This window comes from Trachemys scripta, chromosome 1 (genome assembly GCF_013100865.1).
Source record: "Trachemys scripta elegans isolate TJP31775 chromosome 1, CAS_Tse_1.0, whole genome shotgun sequence".
NCBI classification, from domain to species: domain Eukaryota; kingdom Metazoa; phylum Chordata; order Testudines; family Emydidae; genus Trachemys; species Trachemys scripta.
This window is the reverse complement of record NC_048298.1, coordinates 178879337-178900400: the sequence shown is the minus strand read 5'-3', so window position 1 is coordinate 178900400 and position 21064 is coordinate 178879337. Positions and strand designations below refer to the sequence as shown.

Sequence of the window (21064 nt, the reverse complement as noted above, 5' to 3'; positions counted from 1 at the left end):
ATACCCTCAGATCTCAATGTCTATACTTTGACCCATCAACCTTTTACCCCCATTCGGGGATATTGCAGATTATCTATTCCTCATGCCACCTTATTTTAAACCAAACTTGGCACCCTCGATCTGTATGTTATTCCCTGATAACCAGAAACTTCTATGCTCAAACTCTGTTCACTATTTTTTTCTAACATCATCTTAATAAAATTTTTAAATCTGTTCTTTCTTTCCCCTTTCTGTACCTCAGTTTATTTTATTTATTGGTACAGACTGGAGTTTTGTCTTTTCAGTACATACATAAACATATAGATAATTACACAGAGTTAAATCTGATCCTAAAACAAAGTCTCAGATGGAAAACGTTTACTAAATCTTGAAACAACTGTGAATACTGTCAACGCCTCTTAAAGGTAACAAAATTCACTGAGTGCCTCAATTTTATTACTGGTTACTATCACAAGTTCAAACACAACATAAAATTATACATGCATATATGCATACATTCCCCTACAGATCTTCTCAAGAAGGATTTGTCCTTCTCAATCTCCGTGGACTGGTGTTCACATCCTTTGTAGGGTACAACAGTTCTTTAAAGTTTGGGAAAGAAGTGATAGTCCCACAGTTTCCTTCAAACTCCCTTTGAGTCTGTGTAATAAGAGTTTGCAACATGCACAGCCTAAATAGTTTCCCAAAACATTCCATTTAAGATTAGGATTACTGTGAGCAACCATTATAATGGAACATTTTTAAGTGTTGAGACCTACCAAGTGACAAAAAGTTTGATTTAAGTAGAAAAATAAATATAAAAACATTCATTTGTGTGTGTCCCCTACATTAACTGGATGTATGAAAATACCAGAAAAAGTTATGTGTTGGTTTCCATTGTACTAGAAGCAAGATCTAGGACATATTGGATATATCATTAATGTTAATCTCATAAAACTACTAGCCCAGTTTTACAGACCTAGAAGTTTTGGATAGTTCAATATATATATGTGTGTGTGTGTTTACTTGTGTGGGAAATTCTGAATCTCCTAAAATTTATCACATTTATAGTTAAACACCCATTATTACATTTTTAACCTACCAGAAAAAGATAACTGTTCAAATTGCAAATCTAAAGTGAGATTTTCAAGGGCACCTAAGAAAGCTCGACACCCAAGTCCCATTGACATTTAATAGGATTTTGGTACTATAGTCTGGTGGGCCTATCCACCGGCTTGGAGAAAAAAATAAAAATCAGTTTATCAAGCCCAACTCTGCTTTAGCTTTCCACACAGGTTCTTTTATTAATTAATTAATTAATTATTAATTATTATTATTATTATGCCACCCCCACCCCCAAATACAGACAAATAACAAAAATTATAGCACTGACCTAAACTGATACTGCAAGATCCTCTTCACTCCCAGTAGCTCATGACTCATTCACCTCCTTTTACTCATGGGTGGGTGAGTGAGTGAGTCAGAGAGAGAGAGAGAGAGAGAGAGAGAGAGAGAGAGAGAGCGCAGATTTAGATGGGTCAGTCAGCTCTATTAATTAATTTATTAATTATCATCAGCAGCTGCTGCTTCTCAGGAAATTATTTGTTTCAGAGTAGCAGCCGTGTTAGTCTGTATCCGCAAAAAGAAGAACAGGAGTACTGGTGGCACCTTAGAGACTAACACATTTATTAGATCATAAGCTTTCGTGGACTACAGCCCACTTCTTCGGATGCAGGACATTATTTGTCTCTTCTTTCTCCTTGCTCACAGGCCTCAGTCCTCACTTACTGGAAATCAGCTTACTCGCCAGCTGGAAATCAATCATTAGCTGCTGATTAGCGAGATCAGCTGGTTCCCAACACCTACCAGCTAAGCTGCTCTTTAGGCAGGGCTTGCTGCTCCCTGACTCCCCAGGGTCTTAATGGGGCAGACCACCCTGCTACAGTCACCTAACTCCTTTAGGCCCCTTTGAAAATCCAAACTCTAATTTTTAATTACCAGAAGACTATGAGTAAATTTTCTAACCATTCTCCTCCCTTTTTCTTCCCAACTACTCACCTCCCTCTTGCGGCTTTTCTTACTACATCAGCATATGAGTTTAAAAAATTAAAACTAATTTGAAAAAATATATATATTTGTAACATAGTAGCCATAATGAGCACATTGAACTGTTTTCTCAGTAAAAGTCTGATTAATTAATCAGGAAAGACTCTACTCAACCTTTAGCCACCTAGTGTAGGAAAGGGGAAGTTTATTCATTTGGGAACCATATAATTGTCTCATGAAACAAAGTAGAGGTGACACAATTTCCTAAATAAACATTTATAACAGAATGCATTTGTTATGCAAATACATTACAAACACGTGTGTTATCTTAAAGTATTTCTTATAGTTTTAAATCAATTGAAGAGCTCACTGAATGGTACTTGTGGTACTTCTACTGCTTACTTTTCCATCATAGTTCACCAAGATATCCTTATATATATATATATATATATATATATATATAGTGACAGACCCAGACCAGTGGGGTACAGGAGTCTGGTAGAGGGCAAATATACTGGCCACTGGATGAGTAGTTTTCTGTTCCCTGAGTGACCCGAGGAGGGGCTGCACTAGAGTAATCAGGAACCTGCTAGAACCAGTTAAGGCAGGCAGGCTAATTAGGACACCTGGAGCCAATTAAGAAGAAGCTGCTAGAACCCATTAAGGCAGGCTAATCAGGGCACCTGGGTTTTAAAAGGAGCTCACTTCAGTTTGTGGTGTGAGGAGCTGGGAGCAAGAGGTGCAAGGAGCTGAGAGTGAGAGGGTGTGCTGCTGGAGGACTGAGGATCACAAGCGTTATCAGACACCAGGAGAAAGGTTCTGTGGTTAGAATAAGGAAGGTGTTTGGAGGAGGCCATGGGGAAGTAGCCCAGGGAGTTGTAGCTGTCATGCAGCTGTTACAGGAGGCACTATAAACAACTGCAGTCCACAGGGCCCTGGGCTGGAATCCGGAATAGAGGGATCCCCAAACCTCCCAATTGACCTGGACTATGGGTTCTTCCAGAGGGGAAGGTCTCTGGGCTGTTCCCCAACCCGCATGGTGAATCTCTGAGGCAAGAAAATCTGCCAATAAGTGCAGGATCCACCAAGATAGAGGAGGAACTTTGTCACAATATCTATATATACAGCTCTGAACATATGCTCTCCAAATCTAATAGTAAAGGAATCATCCATCCTTAACATCCAAGAGTAGCTGATGTGATGGGTGGAAGAAAAGTAAAGGCCTAATAAGCTTCTATTCAATAAATCTTTTATCTTGTGGAATTTACTTAGAATTCTTGCACTAAGCTTTGTCTCTTCTCTCTTGTGGGGTCCACTCCCTCAGTGTGTGGATCAATTGAGGTAAACATAAATCTTGGGAAACTGGACAAAGGCCACTGACCCCCACACCTCCAGTTTGCTGCACCACTTAGAAGAATCCCCACTGCAGAGACTCCCACAACTGCCTCTTGTTCTTGGAAGCCTCTTTAAGGGTATCAAGGTGGAGTCTTCCTTAGCACAGAGAGAATTAGTGTAAATTACTACGAAGTCTGGGTTTAGGATGGGAGAAGAAGCCAGCCTAGCCCTACCTGCCCCCTGTCTTGCCTACTCCTACCCTGTCTCTGCTTAATTCACAGAGCCTGAAGCCAGTGGAGTCTATAGAGGGGCTTCTGTGAGATCTGCAGGAAAGACAGAGCATAACAGAATGATGGACCTTCATCCTTCTACATCTTCAAAACTGAATCAGCTGCCATAGACTACAATATCTTATGGAACCAGAGAGTAACACAAGGGACTTAATGGATCAAGAATAAGAAATCACATCTCAAAGCATAGTCCAGTTTGAAACTGATTTGAAAATCTACTGGGTCCTATTTTACATACTCTGCATTAGATTAACTTGTACTAGAGATAATCAGCTGCCTGAATTTCTCCTAGTTACACCTCTAAAACTCTACTGAAATTAATGGGGTTACAACTATGTAATAGTGAACATAATTTGGGCCCAGATCTTCAAAGGTAATGAGTCTCCTAACTTCCATGATTTGGCACCTTGGTCCTTTAATTTTGACTGATTAAACTGAAAAAAACATATTGGATTCCAATATTTGTCCTTTATTCCAGAATTTTCTCCTATAACATTCTCTGTAGTTCAATGCTATTTTGATTCTTCATCCTTCAAATAAATGTTGCCAGAATATCTTTAACATTAGCAGGTATATTTTCTGTGTATGTGGCCACTTTGAAGATTCTACATCTGTACAGTCTCTGAAATTGGCCGAAACTCAGGTGAACTGTCAAAAACAAGCTGTTGCGTGCTAAACTATGACACTATCTTATATGAAACTTAATAACCTCTGCCTCCATTCTAGTTAAATACATTTCTCCTTCTGTTCGTTTAACTTGCATATCTCTTTGGGGGAAAGTATTTTCATTGTGATTACAGTGGCCAACTGGTAAATGAGACAGCAGCTAATTTTCAATTACCTTCATTAGAGTTCACTCAAAGCAGGTACAGACAGAAAGAGAATGGATTAATAAATTTTCCCAGATGGCTTCACAAATGCTTACACTCTGTCTGCATTGTTCCTGGACACAAAAGTGTATTTTCCTCATCAGTTTTTGAGTACATGTATTTAGTTTGAAGTAGGTGGTTGCCAGCATAAGGTGCCAGATGTGCAGACATGGAAGAGAGAGATGTGCAACATTCTATGTATTTCCTTTCAATACTTTACTCTGAATAATCATTTTACTTCTTGAGAAATTTCAGTGCAATGACTGCCATTGCACTACAAACATGAAAAAAGTGTACTACTAAGATGTGCCTCTGAAAGCAATCTTAGCTCAAAAATATGCTCATTTTCACTCTGATATATTTACATATATCCATGCGTGTGTGGATATATGTAACCCCTAACATTGTGTGAAATGTATATCACAAGCTTCTGGAGTATCAGGGGAACGTTCTTTTTGGATCAAGCCAAAATGACTTTAAAAAAATGCAGCAAATTAAAAAAGAAAAAGTTGAAAAAAAAATGTTGCGTCATATGGCCTGAAACAAAATATTTGAATTATTTTTAGTTAAATTGATATAGATTTCAAAACAAATAAGTCATTTCAAATCAAAGAATGAAAACATTTTGTTTTGAAAATGCCAAAATGAAATATTTTAACTTTTACAGATTTTTTTTTTAAACCAAACCAATTCATCTCACTTGATATGGATTCACAAACTGTATTGGCTGAGATAAATCTGTGGGTTTTGGTGGTTGGGGGGGAAAGCTTTGTCTGAAAAATTTCACCCAGTCTAGTCACTCTAGTCTTGGGGACTCTTTTTAACACAATTTGTCTTTATCCTATCCCCAAAAACCATCCATACATAGAAAAATTAGTTTCCATGCCCATTCAGTCCTTGACGTCTTTGTGAGACTGCTAACAAGAATGCCAGTATGGTGGTGATGATTTTTAGATACAGGGTCAAATCTTGGCCCTGTTAAATTTAATTGCAAATGTCCTATTGACGTAATGGGTCCAGGATTTCATCCACAGACACTCGTCTGCCTACAGCTGGGTAGAAAATTATTATTTCCATTTCTAAAATACTTCCACTACATAATTGTTTCAACAATTTTAGATTCTCCTTTCTCTTCACAATTAGAAGTTTCCCCATATCCAAATACACTATAAGCAAGTTTTAGTACAATATTTTGTATTTATATCAATCATACCTTTAATTCAAGAATCTTAAAGTAATTGGAAAATTGATTCAACTACATATTAAGTGACTTGTTCAAGAGGTGATGTAAAATCTTTTCTATAAAAAAGACATTAGGCCCACCTACTCCTTTCACACAAGCCACCAAACCATCATTAGATAGTAAATATTGTTACTACCTGGCTGGATTCAGATTAGATACAGGGCTATAAAAAATTTTGTGTCCCACAAACGAATTTTAATCCAACCAATTGCCAACATTTATTGGATTGATAGATGGTAATGTACATTTATAGGAACACTCAGTTGATGTTTTGTGTTAGAGATTTAGTGCTATCGGCTAGGGAGATGCTGTGTTACAAAGTATACAAATATACAATTTAACCCTTTTCACCTGCAATTTTCAGGTCAAGAATTTTTAATATATTGGCTACAAAATCCTTCTTAAAAACTAGCTGAAGCAATGGAAAAAGTAATGACCAGAACCTCAGCAAGTTAGTCAATCAACACAGCTCCATTGAAACTAGTGGAGGTATATGGACTTACACAGCTAAGGATTTAGCCCCGGGGTGGGCAAACTACAACCTGCGGGCCGGATCTGGCCCCTACGGGCTTTGGATCCAGCCAGCAGGATTGCCCCCCATGGTGCCATGGACCCCGCGCCGCTCTCAGAAGCGGCTGGCACCACATCCCTGCGGCCCCCGGGCAGGGGGTCAGAGGGTTCCATGTGTTGCCCTTGCCTCCAGGCACCGCCTCCTGAAGCTCCCATTGGCCGGGAACGGGGAACCATGGCCAATGGGAGCTTCGGGGGAGGTACCTGGAGGTGCAGCAAGGGCAGCGCATGCAGAGCTCTCCGTCCCCCGTACCCCACCAGGGGCCGCAGCGCTTCCTGGAGGAGCGCGGGGCCGGGGACAGGGCAGGCAGGCAGGGAGCCTGCCCTGGCCCCAGTACGCGCCGCTGCCACCCCAAAGCCGCTTTAGGTAAGTGGCGCCGGGCTAGAGCCCGAACTCCTCCTGCACCCTGCCTCCCAACTCCCTCCCCTAAGCCCTGTGCCTGCACCTCGCACCCCTCCTGCACCCCAGCCCCCAGCCCTGAGCTCCCTGCTGCACCTTGCACCCCTGTACACCCCTGCCCTGAGCCCCCTCCCGCAGTCTGCACCGCTCCTGCACCCCTGCCCTGAGCCCCCTCCTGCACTCTGCATCCCTCCTGCAACCCAACGCTCTTCCCTGAGCCCCCTCATACACCCTGCACCCCTCCTCTGCCACAATCCCTTGCCCAGAGCCCCTTCCTGCACACCACACCTCCTCCCACACCCCTCCCTCCCTCCCACACCCCAACCCCCTCCCCTGGCCCTGCATACAATTTCCCCATCCAGATGTGGCCCTCGGCCCACAAAGTTTGCCCCCTCCCCCCGATTTATCCCCTCAAATTCTATTGTACAATAATATATTTTATTCTTTTCATCAACAGTTAAAATTGGGAGCTTGTACCAATGACCCTAGCACAACAATTGATATGTTTGGCATAGTTGAAACAGCCAAAGTCCATAGGAACCAGTTAATGTGTGTGTTCTCTATAACTTTCTATCCAACTATTTTAGGATTTTCTATAAAGGCTCATAAACATTGTATCTAAGCCCTTTACCTTGGTAGCTCCAAGGATATTTATTTTGAGAACTTAAGTAATTTTTGAAGTTGAAGGAAGTTTCCAGCCAGACTTTTTTTTATTTAATTGTATCTTTCTTGAATGTGTGAACCTCTTTGAATTCAATAATACCTTCAACTTGTCATCCTATTTAATAATACAGAAATATCTGTGTATCTTTGATGGAAAACAAAGAAATGGAAAATCTCACAAGTGTATAGGTTTTATGAAAATGTCATTCTCCACCCCTTAGATTTTATCCAGAATTTATATATAGCTGTTGCAAAATAACATCAAATAAAATAAAGTTCCACATAAAACTACCAAAGGTCTAGGAAATTCAGTCTATGCATTTTGTTTGTATCAGAAGTGAGGACAGGGAATGGGACTTCTTAAAGCATCTTCCCAGCTGACTGTCAGATTCTCAGTCTCTTCTCATACTGTGTAAAATTGTTGCATGCTCTATGTAATTTGTTTAGCTACCAAGTAAGTTAAAATAGGAGAAGGTCTTGTAGGAAATAAAACATTCAAAGAAAAAAAAATCATTTTTGTTTAGCTGATGAAGGCAGACTTGGGGCCAGGCTACGAGGTCAAGCTGTAGGAAGGCCTTTTTTGTATGCCCATCACTGACAAGATACCCCACAACTTGTTATCAGGGGTGCAAGGCCTCATCTCCAATCCTGATGAATCGCCGGGCTCTGTGGGGACATCAGAGCAGCTGTATGGATGCCTTGTACTTCTACATCAGCCCTGACCCCTACACTCTGCATACAGCCAAGCTCCTTTAGTACCTCACTACTAGCAATTCCTTCCTCCAGCACCCACCCTTTGGCTATGGCAGTTTCCTGTGACCACGAATTAGATATGCAGAAAAGGAATACAACCTGTGGCTGTATTACTTTTTCAAGGTAAATTCTACTGGATTACAGAAGGGATAAAGAAATATGCACATCCAATATCCCAACCTATTTCCTGCCCTCCCCCAGCAGCTGGTCCTGCAGAGGCTCCTGAGCCCTGTTCCATGCTAAAGGGGTGAGATATAGCACAAAGGAGAACATGTGCTGATCAAGGTGGGCATGATTGGGTATGTATGTAACAGTGAGTTATACCATCTTCAAAGGTCTTGACAGGAAGACTTTCAGATTTATCCTTATTAGTTTAATTCAACTGGGTGAGATGCGTAACTCCAGGTATCTGAATCCCTCAGGGGGTCACCAGCATGGACAATTACTTAAATACTCTCACTGAGTGGGTTTATAAGACCTTTTATTTGATCAAAGTAATACAAAAACATAAATAACACAATTGTGCTGGAGACCTCTATGACTTCTTTAAGCTATGAAGTGGAGTTTTATTTTTCTCAGAGATAAAAGCAGGATGCATCTGTGTAAAGAGAAATGCTGTGGGATTTTTTTTTTTTTTTTTTTTTTTTATCATGGATTGTGATGCCCTGAATCTCTGGAGAATATCTCATGGCAATTGCAAGCAGTTTAACTGGCAGAGGACAAGCTTACCTGCAGCTCTTTAAGGAGAAAATCCCTGATCCAGCGTTCAAACAAAGGAATATTCATGGAGAATTGCAGAACCATTTGGTTGAGGTTATATTCTGACTATATTTCTCCAGCACTGCAAAAAGATAGTCCCAAAGCAGCCTACTGAATGCCTTCTCTGCATCTAATAGTAGAAGGCTACTTTCTTTCATTTGTTTAAAGTGAAGATGATGTGTGATATTTGCAGAATATTATGATGTATTACTTTCCCAGTAACAAAGCCAAATTGGTCAAAGTGAAGTAGTGGTTATTGGGATAAAGCTAGCCAGTTTTCTAACAGTTTTACCAATATTTTATAATCTATATAGATTATTTATAATAATCGGTGTAACTCAGACTCATCTGATTTTTTTTTTGCCGGGGGAGGGGGAGAAGCAGAGTTATTTTGGCTTCTTAACAGAAGTCAGGTGATTTTCCCTGATCAAAAGAGACACTGAATATTTGGAGTATTTGAGATTCTAGAAGCTCACAACAAGATTTATAGAACTCACTGCTAAAGCTGTCCAGCCCTGGAGATTTGCAAGTTGGAAGGTCCCTTATAGCATTTTAAAATCTCTCTGGTCATAGTTCTACAACCAGTTGTACATTTTTATTACTATGTAATATGCAGGATTTTAGCTACTCCAAATAAGTATGTATTTATGTTGTAATATGAGTTCATGAAGAGGAACAGGGTTTATTTTTGTTTTGTAGAATTTAAACAATGTGTCTGTTTTTGCTGTTTATCAGTTTTATTTTTGTTACATTAGAATTTCAGATATAATTGTCAGTGCATCATGGAATGGCATATTTTTGCAACCATAAACCTGGTTTTATTTCCAGAATTTAAAAAGTGATCATGCTCTTGGAAGAGAGTTGCTTGTGTCATAGATGTGATAATGTATCTGACTTATGTAATTTCGAGCTTCTTGGGAGGCACCCATCATCAACCATTGTCCAAGTGTTATCAGTTTCTGTTCTAATATTAACTAGAAAAATGTGAAAAATGCTATTTTGATTTCTATCATCTGTAATGGTTATGCCTCTAATACATCTCCCCCCCAAACCTCTGGAAGACTTTCCTATTGTCTTTTGTTTCAAAATATTATTGTGTAGGGTGCACAATCTAATGCCCATTAAAGTCAATGAAAAGCAATGTTAGTGAGAATTGGATGGGTCCCTTTTTCTGCTGGTAAAGTGAACAAATGTTTTGTTTTTGTTTTAGTACATAAAAAGGGAATTCTCATCTGAGTAGCTGGTCTTTGACATCCAATGTTTCTATTCAGGTGTATATTGGTACATGGTTGGAGATAGTTATATTTATCTTAGAGGCTAAATTATTTGTGACTGCTTTATCCTCAAATCTATTCTAGATGAAGACTCATGAATTTTAGAATGGAAAATAAAACTTTACTGTTTTGGTTCAGAAGCCTTCAGACAGCCACTAAGTCTTGTTTTGCTCCAGGAGGGTAAAAGTTAAGATTTTAGATTTACTTTCCATTGAGAAATTGGAAAGCATTTTATCTAATTTAGATTTGAAAATATTAAAGGCTCGTCTAAGAACAGATAAGTTATTTCTAAGATTACAGTAATTGGTAAATAAATCTGATAGCAAATTGAGATTCATCAGAAGGGCATATATATATGCTATGTTTAGATTATTGACAGGCAATGTACCAGAAAAGATGAGAGAAGGTCATTTGTCATTTACAAAGATCAAAGTAACCAAAAAGGGTATGTGTATGTATTAATATGGCTACTCTCTTCTGAGTACTATCAGAGTAAAAATTTGCACCCACCAAATCTTTGTTTTAATGTTCAGAGCTGTTTAGATGTGTTTCCTAAACTAAGGTAAATTCCATCTTCCCTTTCTTCAGAAAGAAGAGAACTTTGTTTATTGAATGGTTAATACTTTAATACTCCAACTATAGAATTTTAAAGAATGTAAAAGAGGTAGGTATGGGGATGGTTTTACTTAATGTTTGTATCTTAGGAATTATGTTAATATGTTCTTTGTATAAGGTTGCTTGGTAGAGTACTCTCCATAGGTAAACTGTTGGGTAATACATCTTTTGTCAACCAAATAATTAAATGAAACGTCTAAATTGAACATTACTCTTACCAATACCGCCTGAGATTCTCAGACCTACTTTAAACTGAGTTTAAAAAACAAACAAACAAAAAAAAAAACAAAAAAAAAAGAGGGGAAGGGGGCTAGAGAGAGCAGTATAAAGGGATTATAAAAGTGCCAGATTGTGATGGTTGAGAATTCCCCCAATGCAAGAACTGAGAGAGACTGCTGCCTCACAAGCACTGATGCAGGGAGTATGCCAGACCAATAGGTGGTGGCAGAAGATGCATGTTGGGAACAGGGCCCCAGCCTGAAGTGCTGTAGGGATTTGAAGACTGCTGCCCTCTAGAGCTGCTTAAGTTACAGCAGGGGCTATTTCAGTTCCCGAGACATCCCAGAATTGAGAGGGATATGAGAGACATAGTGTACATGAGAAACAGAGTTGGTATAAATTTGTATTATCCTTATTTTAGATTGAGACTGAATTGAAGTTCTAAATAGCTTCTTCCTAATAAATGAGCTATGAATTTTACCCAGTGAAGGATTTGAGAATGATCAGCTTGTTAAACCACTAATTTTATACTTCCCCATTCTTAGGTGGGAGAAAGATGACATTTTGTCAGGTATTTAAAGAAATATTGAAGATTGCATAAGAAATTTGGGTGAAAATTGCTTTATTAGGCAATTACCTATTTTCATGGCTTTGTTGAGGCCCACTGCTAGATGCGAACATTGTACAGCATCTCAGGGTTGTCTACTGCAGAAGATCAGTGAGGGCAATTTCCCCAACCCCCTTTTTAAAATCTTTTGGGGGTGCACTCTTATGATATGCAATACTTGTATCTTGAGGAAATTGCCACTCTGAGCTGGAATTTTACAGCATATTGTTTCTTAAGGATTGCATCATTTCAATTTGATTGGACCATGTGGTTGGAGGTCCAGGCATGTGTCACGGCTGATTAATTCAAAGACACAGAAGGGAGATGTTGTGAGGTAGAGCAAGTGAGAACCTCAACTATAAGAACAAGAATAACAACAGAAGACTTTTTTGTTCTTTTCGACAGGAAAAGACACCAGAAGAGGCTGACTCCTCCTGTCTTCTAAGATTGGCCACCCATGGAAGGAACTAGTGCAGACCAGCATGATAGCCTATGGCAGCCTGATCAGTCTCTGCCTCCAAAAGATACCCATAAGCATGAAATGCCAAATAGTTATCACCTTGCCATGTTCTTTGACTGCAGTAAACATTCCAAGGACACAAGTCTGAAGACAACAAGAACTAAAGACCTTGAACCCTTTTTTACTTAAGTATTTTACTTTTACATTTTTGTTTAAGAAGCTGGGCAGCAGCTTGGCCTTCTAGAATTTTTGGGTGTGAATGTGTGTGTGTGTGGCGGGGGGAAGAGAATGCATGCATGAGCACCTGTCAAATCCCAAGGGAAGGCACTAGCAAGAAATAGTCTGAAGGTTAAATGACTAACTGCTGTCATTTTAAATAATACAAACTAAAGAGTTGTAAGTTTTGTCTTGCATTAGAAACCCTGAGAAACTTTAAAACTGTTATATGCAAATTACTGATGCAAAAATTTAGAAAAGTTATTTGATATGCATGCATCCTAAAGTGTTCATTGAGATCTTTGTTAAAGGGATGGAGAAAAAAATTAATCAGCAGTGAATTGGCAAAACCCAAGGAGAAGACTTGGATTGGCTCCAAGATTGAAATGAAATGTAATCAATTGTCTGATCAGTAAGGTATTAATATTCTAGGTATGGTTATTTTGCCATGAGTAAAAGTTCTTTAATTGATATATAACTTAAAGGATAGCTCACTCCTTGTATTTCTGTGTAGGATTTATTTACTGTATTAATTCAGTGATTTAACTAATTTGATACTAATTAAATACATTTCTTAATCCATTAGTTTCTTAATTTTCTAAACAACTGAATTGAATTCATCCTTAGTTTAGTCCAAGTGATGTTTTTTTTTTATTTTGGCATTTTAATAAACTTTAAAAATATGGAACCATTTTTCTTTTTTATGCTAGCTGCACAGAATTTCACCCACTGTGAGTGATTCTGCCTCTCACACTGTTTTAAACTTGTGTACCTACAGTGACTTTAATGGAGTTATTTTGGAGGGCAAAAAGGACTTGATCCAAAGCCTTCTGAAGTCAAAGGAAGGGCTCCTATTAACTCCAGAGGACTTGCCCTAGGTCCAAAGTGAAAAGGCTGGATATTAAATGGTTATGGCTAAAGGCAAAACAATTGTCTAGCCATTAAACTTGTAACAGAACCAATATTATAAGCAACACATTTATACAGATTTTTTACTAGATGATTGTCAATCACAAAGTAAGGTAACAAGCTAACAGAAGAAGCTTTTTGCCCATTATGCAATTTTCTTGTTGTGTTTAATATTAAATAAGATTAACCATGTCAAAATATGAATTATGTAAATTGGCTGGGTTATTCATTATTCAGCAAGGTAAGATGTGTTCTTAAAGTGAAAGGAGGAATGAGAGTTTACCTCTATTAACAATCTTAGTCAGATACTAGGAACAATGGTTGGGAATATCAGGCCCAGGAGGAAAGAAAGGGATATTGAAAATGTTTGGTGTGTACATCTACATAATATGATATTTTGTTTAGGCTCCTTAATGATTGAAATCAGTACCATTAAAGATTAGTTTGCCATAAAGTCACTACAAGAGATGTTCCCTATTAATTAATATATTTTTATAATCACTGAAGATAAGCTTATACCGCAGGGATTGGCAACCTTTGGCACGCCAGAGTAAGTGGCCTGGCTGGCCAGGCCGGTTTGTTTACCTGCCATGTCTGCAGGTTTGGCCGATTGCGGCTCCCACTGGCCGCCGTTCGCCGCTCCAGGCCAATGGGGGCTGCGGGAAGCGGCGCGGGCCGAGGGATGTGCTGGCCTTGGCTTCCTGCAGCCCCCATTGGCCTGGAGCGGCGAATCGCGGCCAGTGGGAGCCGCAATTGGCCAAACCTGCGGACACAACAGGTAAACAAACTGGCCCGGCCTGCCAGTGGGCTTACCCTGGCGAGCCGCATGCCAAACATTGCCAATCCCTGATATACCATATGACTAAAAATCAAATGAATTATTTAGATATTGTTCATTTAGCAGCGTATTGTTATTCTAATCACATGCCAGCATTAATTAAACACAAAAACTTGTCTTTAGATTTGGTTTTTTAAATTAATTTTTCCTGCTCATGAAACTTCAGAGCTCCTTTAAGGTTTTAAACAAAATATAAAAATCGTCAGGTTTGCTGGGTAAGATATCTAATACCAATATATCTAAAAATATCTAATATCCAGTAGTTTACTTGCTGGACTTAATGCAGGTCATCTTCTTCTTTCCTATGGCTGGTATAGAGCAGCAACTACACTTTCCCCTGAAGTTGTTTGAGCCAAATGGCTATATCAGGAGTAGCAGAATTCTGCTAATGCAGGTCTTTGCTGTTATAAAAAGGTGAGAAGGGTCTTGGGAAAATGACCATTTTTCACTGAGTATGATGTTTTTGCCAGTCGCTAAAATGGATTGCCTCTCTTTAAACTTATGTAGGCAAATAACTACAAGTTAGGGTGAAGGATGCCATTTACAGCCATGCTTGGCAGCTGTCTATTTTTTAAACTTAATCCCTTCTATCGGTAGATTATTAATTTTGGGAATCCATAAAATATAGAGCTTATTGAATTTGGTCTTTCCACTCATGCACTGCATCAGTGCCTTGTATATTTTTAGTATCCTCTTACCAGATGGCGGCTAAATGAGGGCAGACATGAACAGATTTTAAGTAGCAAACCATAACTATTATTAAAATTTTACACAGGGAAGGGCACTACCTATCCATCACCCATACTCTCCTATACCAGGCATTTAATTAATTCCAGTGCAGGGGTTACAGGGCTCCTACTATATAACCCATAACTTGGGGTAGGCTCTCCTCAGCCTGGTCCATAGAACTCAGCTCACTCCGAGTCCTCTATTTGTCTTGCTCACGACTACTGCTGTATTATGCTAGCTGCTTCTGGAACAGAGCTGAAAAAGGCTCCATGTGGCCTTTCCTCCAGGTTAAATCCTGATAACTGAGGAATGCAGACCAATCAGTACCTTTTCCCCTCCTCCCCAAGGCCAGGAGTGGGAGGGGAAGACCTACCTCATATCCCTCAGCGAGTGTTTCCATCCCTTGTTGGTGGAGTAGCTCCTTTCACCATCAGCCCCATAAATCGATGGTACGCCCACATCTCGAATACTGCGTACAGATGTGGTCTCCTCATCTCAAAAAAGATATACTGGCACTAGAAAAGGTTCAGAAAAGGGCAACTAAAATGATTAAGGGTTTGGAACGGGTCCCATATGAGGAGAGATTAAAGAGGCTAGAACTCTTCAGGTTGGAAAAGAGGAGACTAAGGGGGGATATGATAGAGGTGATGTGGAGAAAGTGGATAAGGAAAAGTTATTTACTTATTCCCATAAAACAAGAACTAGGGGTCACCAAATTGAATTAATGGGCAGCAAGTTTAAAACAGATACAAGGAAGTTCTTCTTCATGCAGCGCACAGTCAACTTGTCGAACTCCTTACCTGAGGAGGTTGTGAAGACTAGGACTATAACAGCGTTTAAAAGAGAACTGGATAAATTCCTGGTGGTTAAGTCCATTAATGGCTATTAGCCTGGATGGCTAAGGAATGGTGTCCCTAGCCTCTGTTTGTCAGAGGATGGAGATGGATGGTAGGAGAGAGATCACTTGATCATTGCCTGTTGGTCCACTCCCTCTGGGACACCTGGCATTGGCCACTGTCGGTAGACAGGATACTGGGCTAGATGGACCTTTGGTCTGACCCAGTACGGCCGTTCTTATGTTCTTATGTAAGTGCACCACTCATTGAAGTGGGTGGGTAGCATTTGATTTCCAGGGGTTGGTTGTTTATTGTCATTTGAGCTGATCTGAACATTGCTATTCTTTGTTCAATTTTATTAGATGATTTTAAAATCCATCTCCCCTTTCAGTTAGTTGGTCTAAAGAAAACTGGAGAAAATTTGTCTTCTGAAAATGTATTGGTTGAAATACCGGCCTGTCTGCACTGACTTCAACAGAGCCATGGTTTCACTCATTATCCATTATTACAAATTTAAGACTGTTTCTTTTAAAACTTTGGGGTATTTAGGCTTCATGGCTCCAACATCTTGATTTTCTTTCTTAATATGCCCTGACTCTTTTAGAGCTGCAAGCTTTGCTATCAAGCTTAGTAAGGTTGTCTGTCTTAGCACTCAAAAAGGACTCTGCAAACATTTTGAAAATTATTTGTCTAATCGGCAGGTGAGACAGAAGTTAGTCCCTGCAAAGATATTTTAAAAAGAGATTTAGCCAAATGCTTGTGGAGATGCTGCTCAGCTGCATTATGTGCCTGCATTGCGAGTTCCTTTCTACTGGGCAATAGTTGAAAGGTATGCAGGGGACTCTTTCCCTGCTTGGGCCTGAGAATGCTGTCTGTAGCCTGGAAAAGAAGAAACTGCGAGTGGAATCAAACTTAGGTCTCCCACATGAAATTAGAATTAGTATGTTATATATTACTTAATAGAGGTTAGCATTTCTTACCCACTATCCATTACATTTAAAAAATATAATTTGTCACTGTTAAACAGTAACATGCATAGACGAATACCCAATACACTTTACTTTAAGTCATAGGGGTCTGAAAAAAAGGATATCTATTTGTACTGTAGTTCGGAATATATGTATACTAACTGTGACTCTCAGCAACACTAAATATAGTATAGGCACAATTTTCAATCACTTAACAGCAGGTATATGTACATTACACAGGTAAACAGAAACTACATGGCAAAGGATGTTTGAGATTTATTTGACTACATATTAGTACTTAAGTGAGCTTTGTAAAATTCTAAGAAGTATCCCAGGGGAAATTCAGTGATATTAAAAAAGTGGCACATTAAAAACAGACAATTCACACAATGTGTAATTAAGTTGCGGAACTCATTGCCATAGGATGTTTTTGAGGATAAGAATTTAGCAAGATTCAAAACTTCTATGATAGACATTTATGAGCTATGATAGAGAAGTCTGATAGAGATTTCCAGATTAAAATGAATGAGAGTATGGTGACTTTTTCCACTGCTACCCTGTATGTTTAGGTGATTTCATTAAATCACACAGGGTGAAATTCACCCCAGTGCAGAGGCCAACATAAGATCTATGCAACACTAAAAAGTCTCTTAAATACTGTTTTCAGGACTTACACTGGACTTAGGTAGTGGATGAGCCTTGCACTGGCACTCTACACGGGTGAATTTCATCCTCAGTGAATGATAAATTTGAAGGTTCCCTCCCACTTCTTCTTCTCCTCCCCCCCCCCTTCCATTTTGCCCTTACATATCTCTAGGCAGTCCTCCTGATTACTATTAATTTCTTAAACACATGTAGCTACACTGACAGGTATGAAATTTGATTTTACAATTACCATTGAGGAAGATAATGGAATGTCAAAAGGTTGATTATAAAATTCCAGGTTTTACTGATAAGTGATATAGCTGGTCATATATTTTATATGAATCTGCACAAATTTCTGTGAGAACCCTACATGCTGAGATCATTTTATTTCAAATACGGCCCTCAGTTGTCAAGTTTAGCATATAGTCTACACCTTACCATTAAAAAAAATCCTAATAATAAGTCTTAATGGAAACACAGAAGTCCCTTAAGTATATCATCATGAACAGTGAGCTTACAGTAAAAAGCTAAAGTGGTACCTAGCCTTAAGAATTTAGCTGGTGTCTGTAAGACCATGATAAGAATAAATGCTGGTTTCAAAGCAATAAATTATTGAATTAGAAATGGCTATACTGAACATGGTAAAGTAATGCTGTCAAGTGAGGTAAACTTCAGAATTTCAACCTCTAAGAAAGATATTGTCTATAAGGTAGCTTAATTTCTAAGGGAAGCAAACTATCACCCCCCAAGCTTACTTAACCGCCAAATCCTCTCTGATCATAAGATGTATGTGTGTAATTTTAAGCCTTTGTTTATAAAATAAGCAAAAACACCCTTTTGTAGGATATGAATAATTTTGCTATCTAAAGAACAGAATAGATGTGTACTTAAAAGTGTAGAAAAATTAGGGTCAATGCTACATTTTTTTAAAGAGAATATTTATCTGGCTTCTGTTAATTTACACATGAGCAATACAGATATATCTAATCCTGTGAGTATAGGTTTTAGAATTGACTTTTGGAATAATGCACTCTGAACTAAAGACTAGCAGTATTAAGCAGAATGGACCTGATCCAAAACCCACTGAAGTCAATCAAAAGTTTTCCATTAGCTTCAATAGTCTTTAGATCAGGCTCTATGTGACTACATGGATCAGAGGACCAAAAAAAAAAAAAAAAAAAGCTTCCCTGATTAATTGTATTTGTCCAAATACTCTTTCCATTTAGAAGCAGACTTCAAATGCAAATGCAAATGACAAGCAATAAGGCTACAGGAACATATGGGAGTCTAAAAGACACAATTTTCTTCGTGGCAATGAAACACATTGTTTATGCAGATGCTTTGATTGACAGCTTGGTTGAAGTATGAAGTGCATCTTAGACAGAAGGCTCTTGCTGTACAGCAGTAGCTTACCATTGTTTTTCTCCACTTTAAATGTTGTTTTATAGGGTTTTTTTCCAAAAAGCAGCAGATTTCTTAAAGCTATCACAAGAATTTTGTTTCAGAGAAGTCTTGCCTGCTGATTGATTTATGCAACGTAACTGATTTTTATTTTCCCTTCTAAATGTTAGATTCACAAATGTGTATACTTATACACAGAAACTTTCATCTCTCCATAATAAATGGCTTTCTTTTTAACAGTTCAAGGCGTAGTGAGGTTGTTATAACAAAGAAAACTAAGAGGAATAAAAATTTCATATGTTTGTAGGTGTGACCATGAACAGGGCCGGCTCCAGTATTTCTGCCACCCCAAGCAAAAATAATAATAATAAAAAAAAAAAAGCCGCGATCGGCGGCAGCAGTTCAGCGGCAGGTCCTTCGCCTGGGAGTGAGGGACTTGCCGCCCCCGAATTGCCGCAGGTGCCACCCCTCTCCCTTGGCCGCCCCAAGCACCTGCTTGTTAAACTAGTGCCTGGAGCCGGCCCTGACCATGATATTAAATTTAATGGAAATATGGTAATACATGACCTTATTTTAAAATGTAAATCTGTCCTTTCTAGAGGAAGTCAGTTTTTCAATGTGTATAGTGTTCATTTGGTTCAGTACTGTCCAACAGTGAGCTTAAATATGACATTATTAATTTTAAGTTTAGCAGAGTAATTTAAGGACATCCTGGGACGTAAGACCTCTAAGAAAACCCATGTATAATCTAATAAAATTAGTAAAGTAAATCAGACTTTTTGTTGACATTTGTAGCCTTTATCAGAGGATCAGCACAGGACTGTAAAGAAACAAAGGGTTAAGAGCTTGAAGAAGTAAAGCAATGAGTCTTTTAACTTTTAGTAAAATGTGAGTACAGGAATGGATCTACATCATAAAATATAAACTAGATCTTTTATAAAAGGGTTTGCCATAAGCACTGCAAAACTGTTAGCAGACCAGCTTCACTATACCATGGGCTGGGAGAAAGGAGACCGGGGGTTGGCACAGTTTTTTTATATTTATTAAGCTCTGACAGGTTAGGTGATTACAGACATAGGAAGATATTGTTCCCCTGCATGTCCACCTGTGTCACTGACATTAGAATCTTGTTCAGTACTATTGGTCATCTTCATCTGAAAGATTATAATCTTGGACCTCTTTACAAATTGAAGAGATATCTAGGTAGCTTGGATACCAAACAATGAAATTGGCAGTACATGCTTTGTCACAGGCTATACAATTCCACCCAGAATCCTGGATAATTCCTTGCATGATTAGCCCATGTTGAACCATGCTCCAGTACCCAATATAGCTAGATTAAAACTAGCTCAGGTAAACCTACATGAACTGCAATCACACCCTGTGATTGAAGTATAGACATACCCTTGGTTAGCATTTAAAACTACCAGGCCATGCTGCTGAAAAAGAAGAGCTAATTGGACTTACCAGTGCTGAAGACACCTGAGAGAGACTCACTGGATGCCATGGAAGATTTATGGAGAATAAAGGGACTTGGGTTAATGCCAGAGATGGTGAAATATTTAATTTTGCAAAGTGTTCAGCTAGTATGGTGGCATGCAAGGCATAAAAGCCTAGCCAGATAGAGTTTATGTAATTTTTCTTGGGTTTAATTATTTCCTTTACTTCCCTTATACTTGTTTGTTTCCTCTGACTTTATATATGATTGTCATAATTGTGGTCTACTAGTTAGAATGAAGGAGGGTTTATTCTAAACCAATTTTTAAACCCTAGAAAATGAAATGTTAATATATGTTAAATAAACTATAAACCACTAAGGGCCAGATTTTAATATGCTTACTCACATTAAATACCTTACTCCTTGAAGAAGTATTCTTGAGTAACCCCACTGAAGTCAATGGCACTCCTATGAGTAGCTGTTCACCACTGTAAAAGCTTCACAGTAAAACCCTATATGATTGCACCTCTTTATCTAGCTAAAATGTAGCTTAGCATCACACGTAGAGCTGGTAAGATTTTTTTAAAAATAGTTTAGAACAGCTTTAGTAGTGTTAGAAATCTTTATAGTATAGTCTACATCAGTGGTTCTCAAAGCCGGTCCACCGCTTGTTCAGAGAAAGCCCCTGGTGGGCTGGGCCAGTTTGTTTTCTTGCCATGTCTGCAGTTTCAGCCGATCGCGGCTTCCACTGGCCACGGTTCACTGCTCCAGGCCAATGGGGGCTGTGGGAAGTGGCGAGGGCCGAGGGATGTGCTGGCTGCCCTTCCTGCAGCCCCCATTGGCCTGGAGCGGCGAACCACGGCCAGTGGGAGCCACGATCAGCCAAACTTGTGGACGTGGCAGGTAAACAAACTGGCCCGGCCTGCCAGGGGCTTTCCCTGAACAAGCGGCAGACTGGTTTTGAGAACCACTGGTCTACATAGTCGAGTTAGATGGTGTTTT

The 21064-nt window shown here is 39.1% G+C and overlaps 1 pseudogene; it reads left to right on the top strand.

Moving 5' to 3' along the window:
• LOC117877172 overlaps positions 1–21064 on the top strand; it is a 58126-nt pseudogene that overhangs the window by 529 nt on the left and 36533 nt on the right.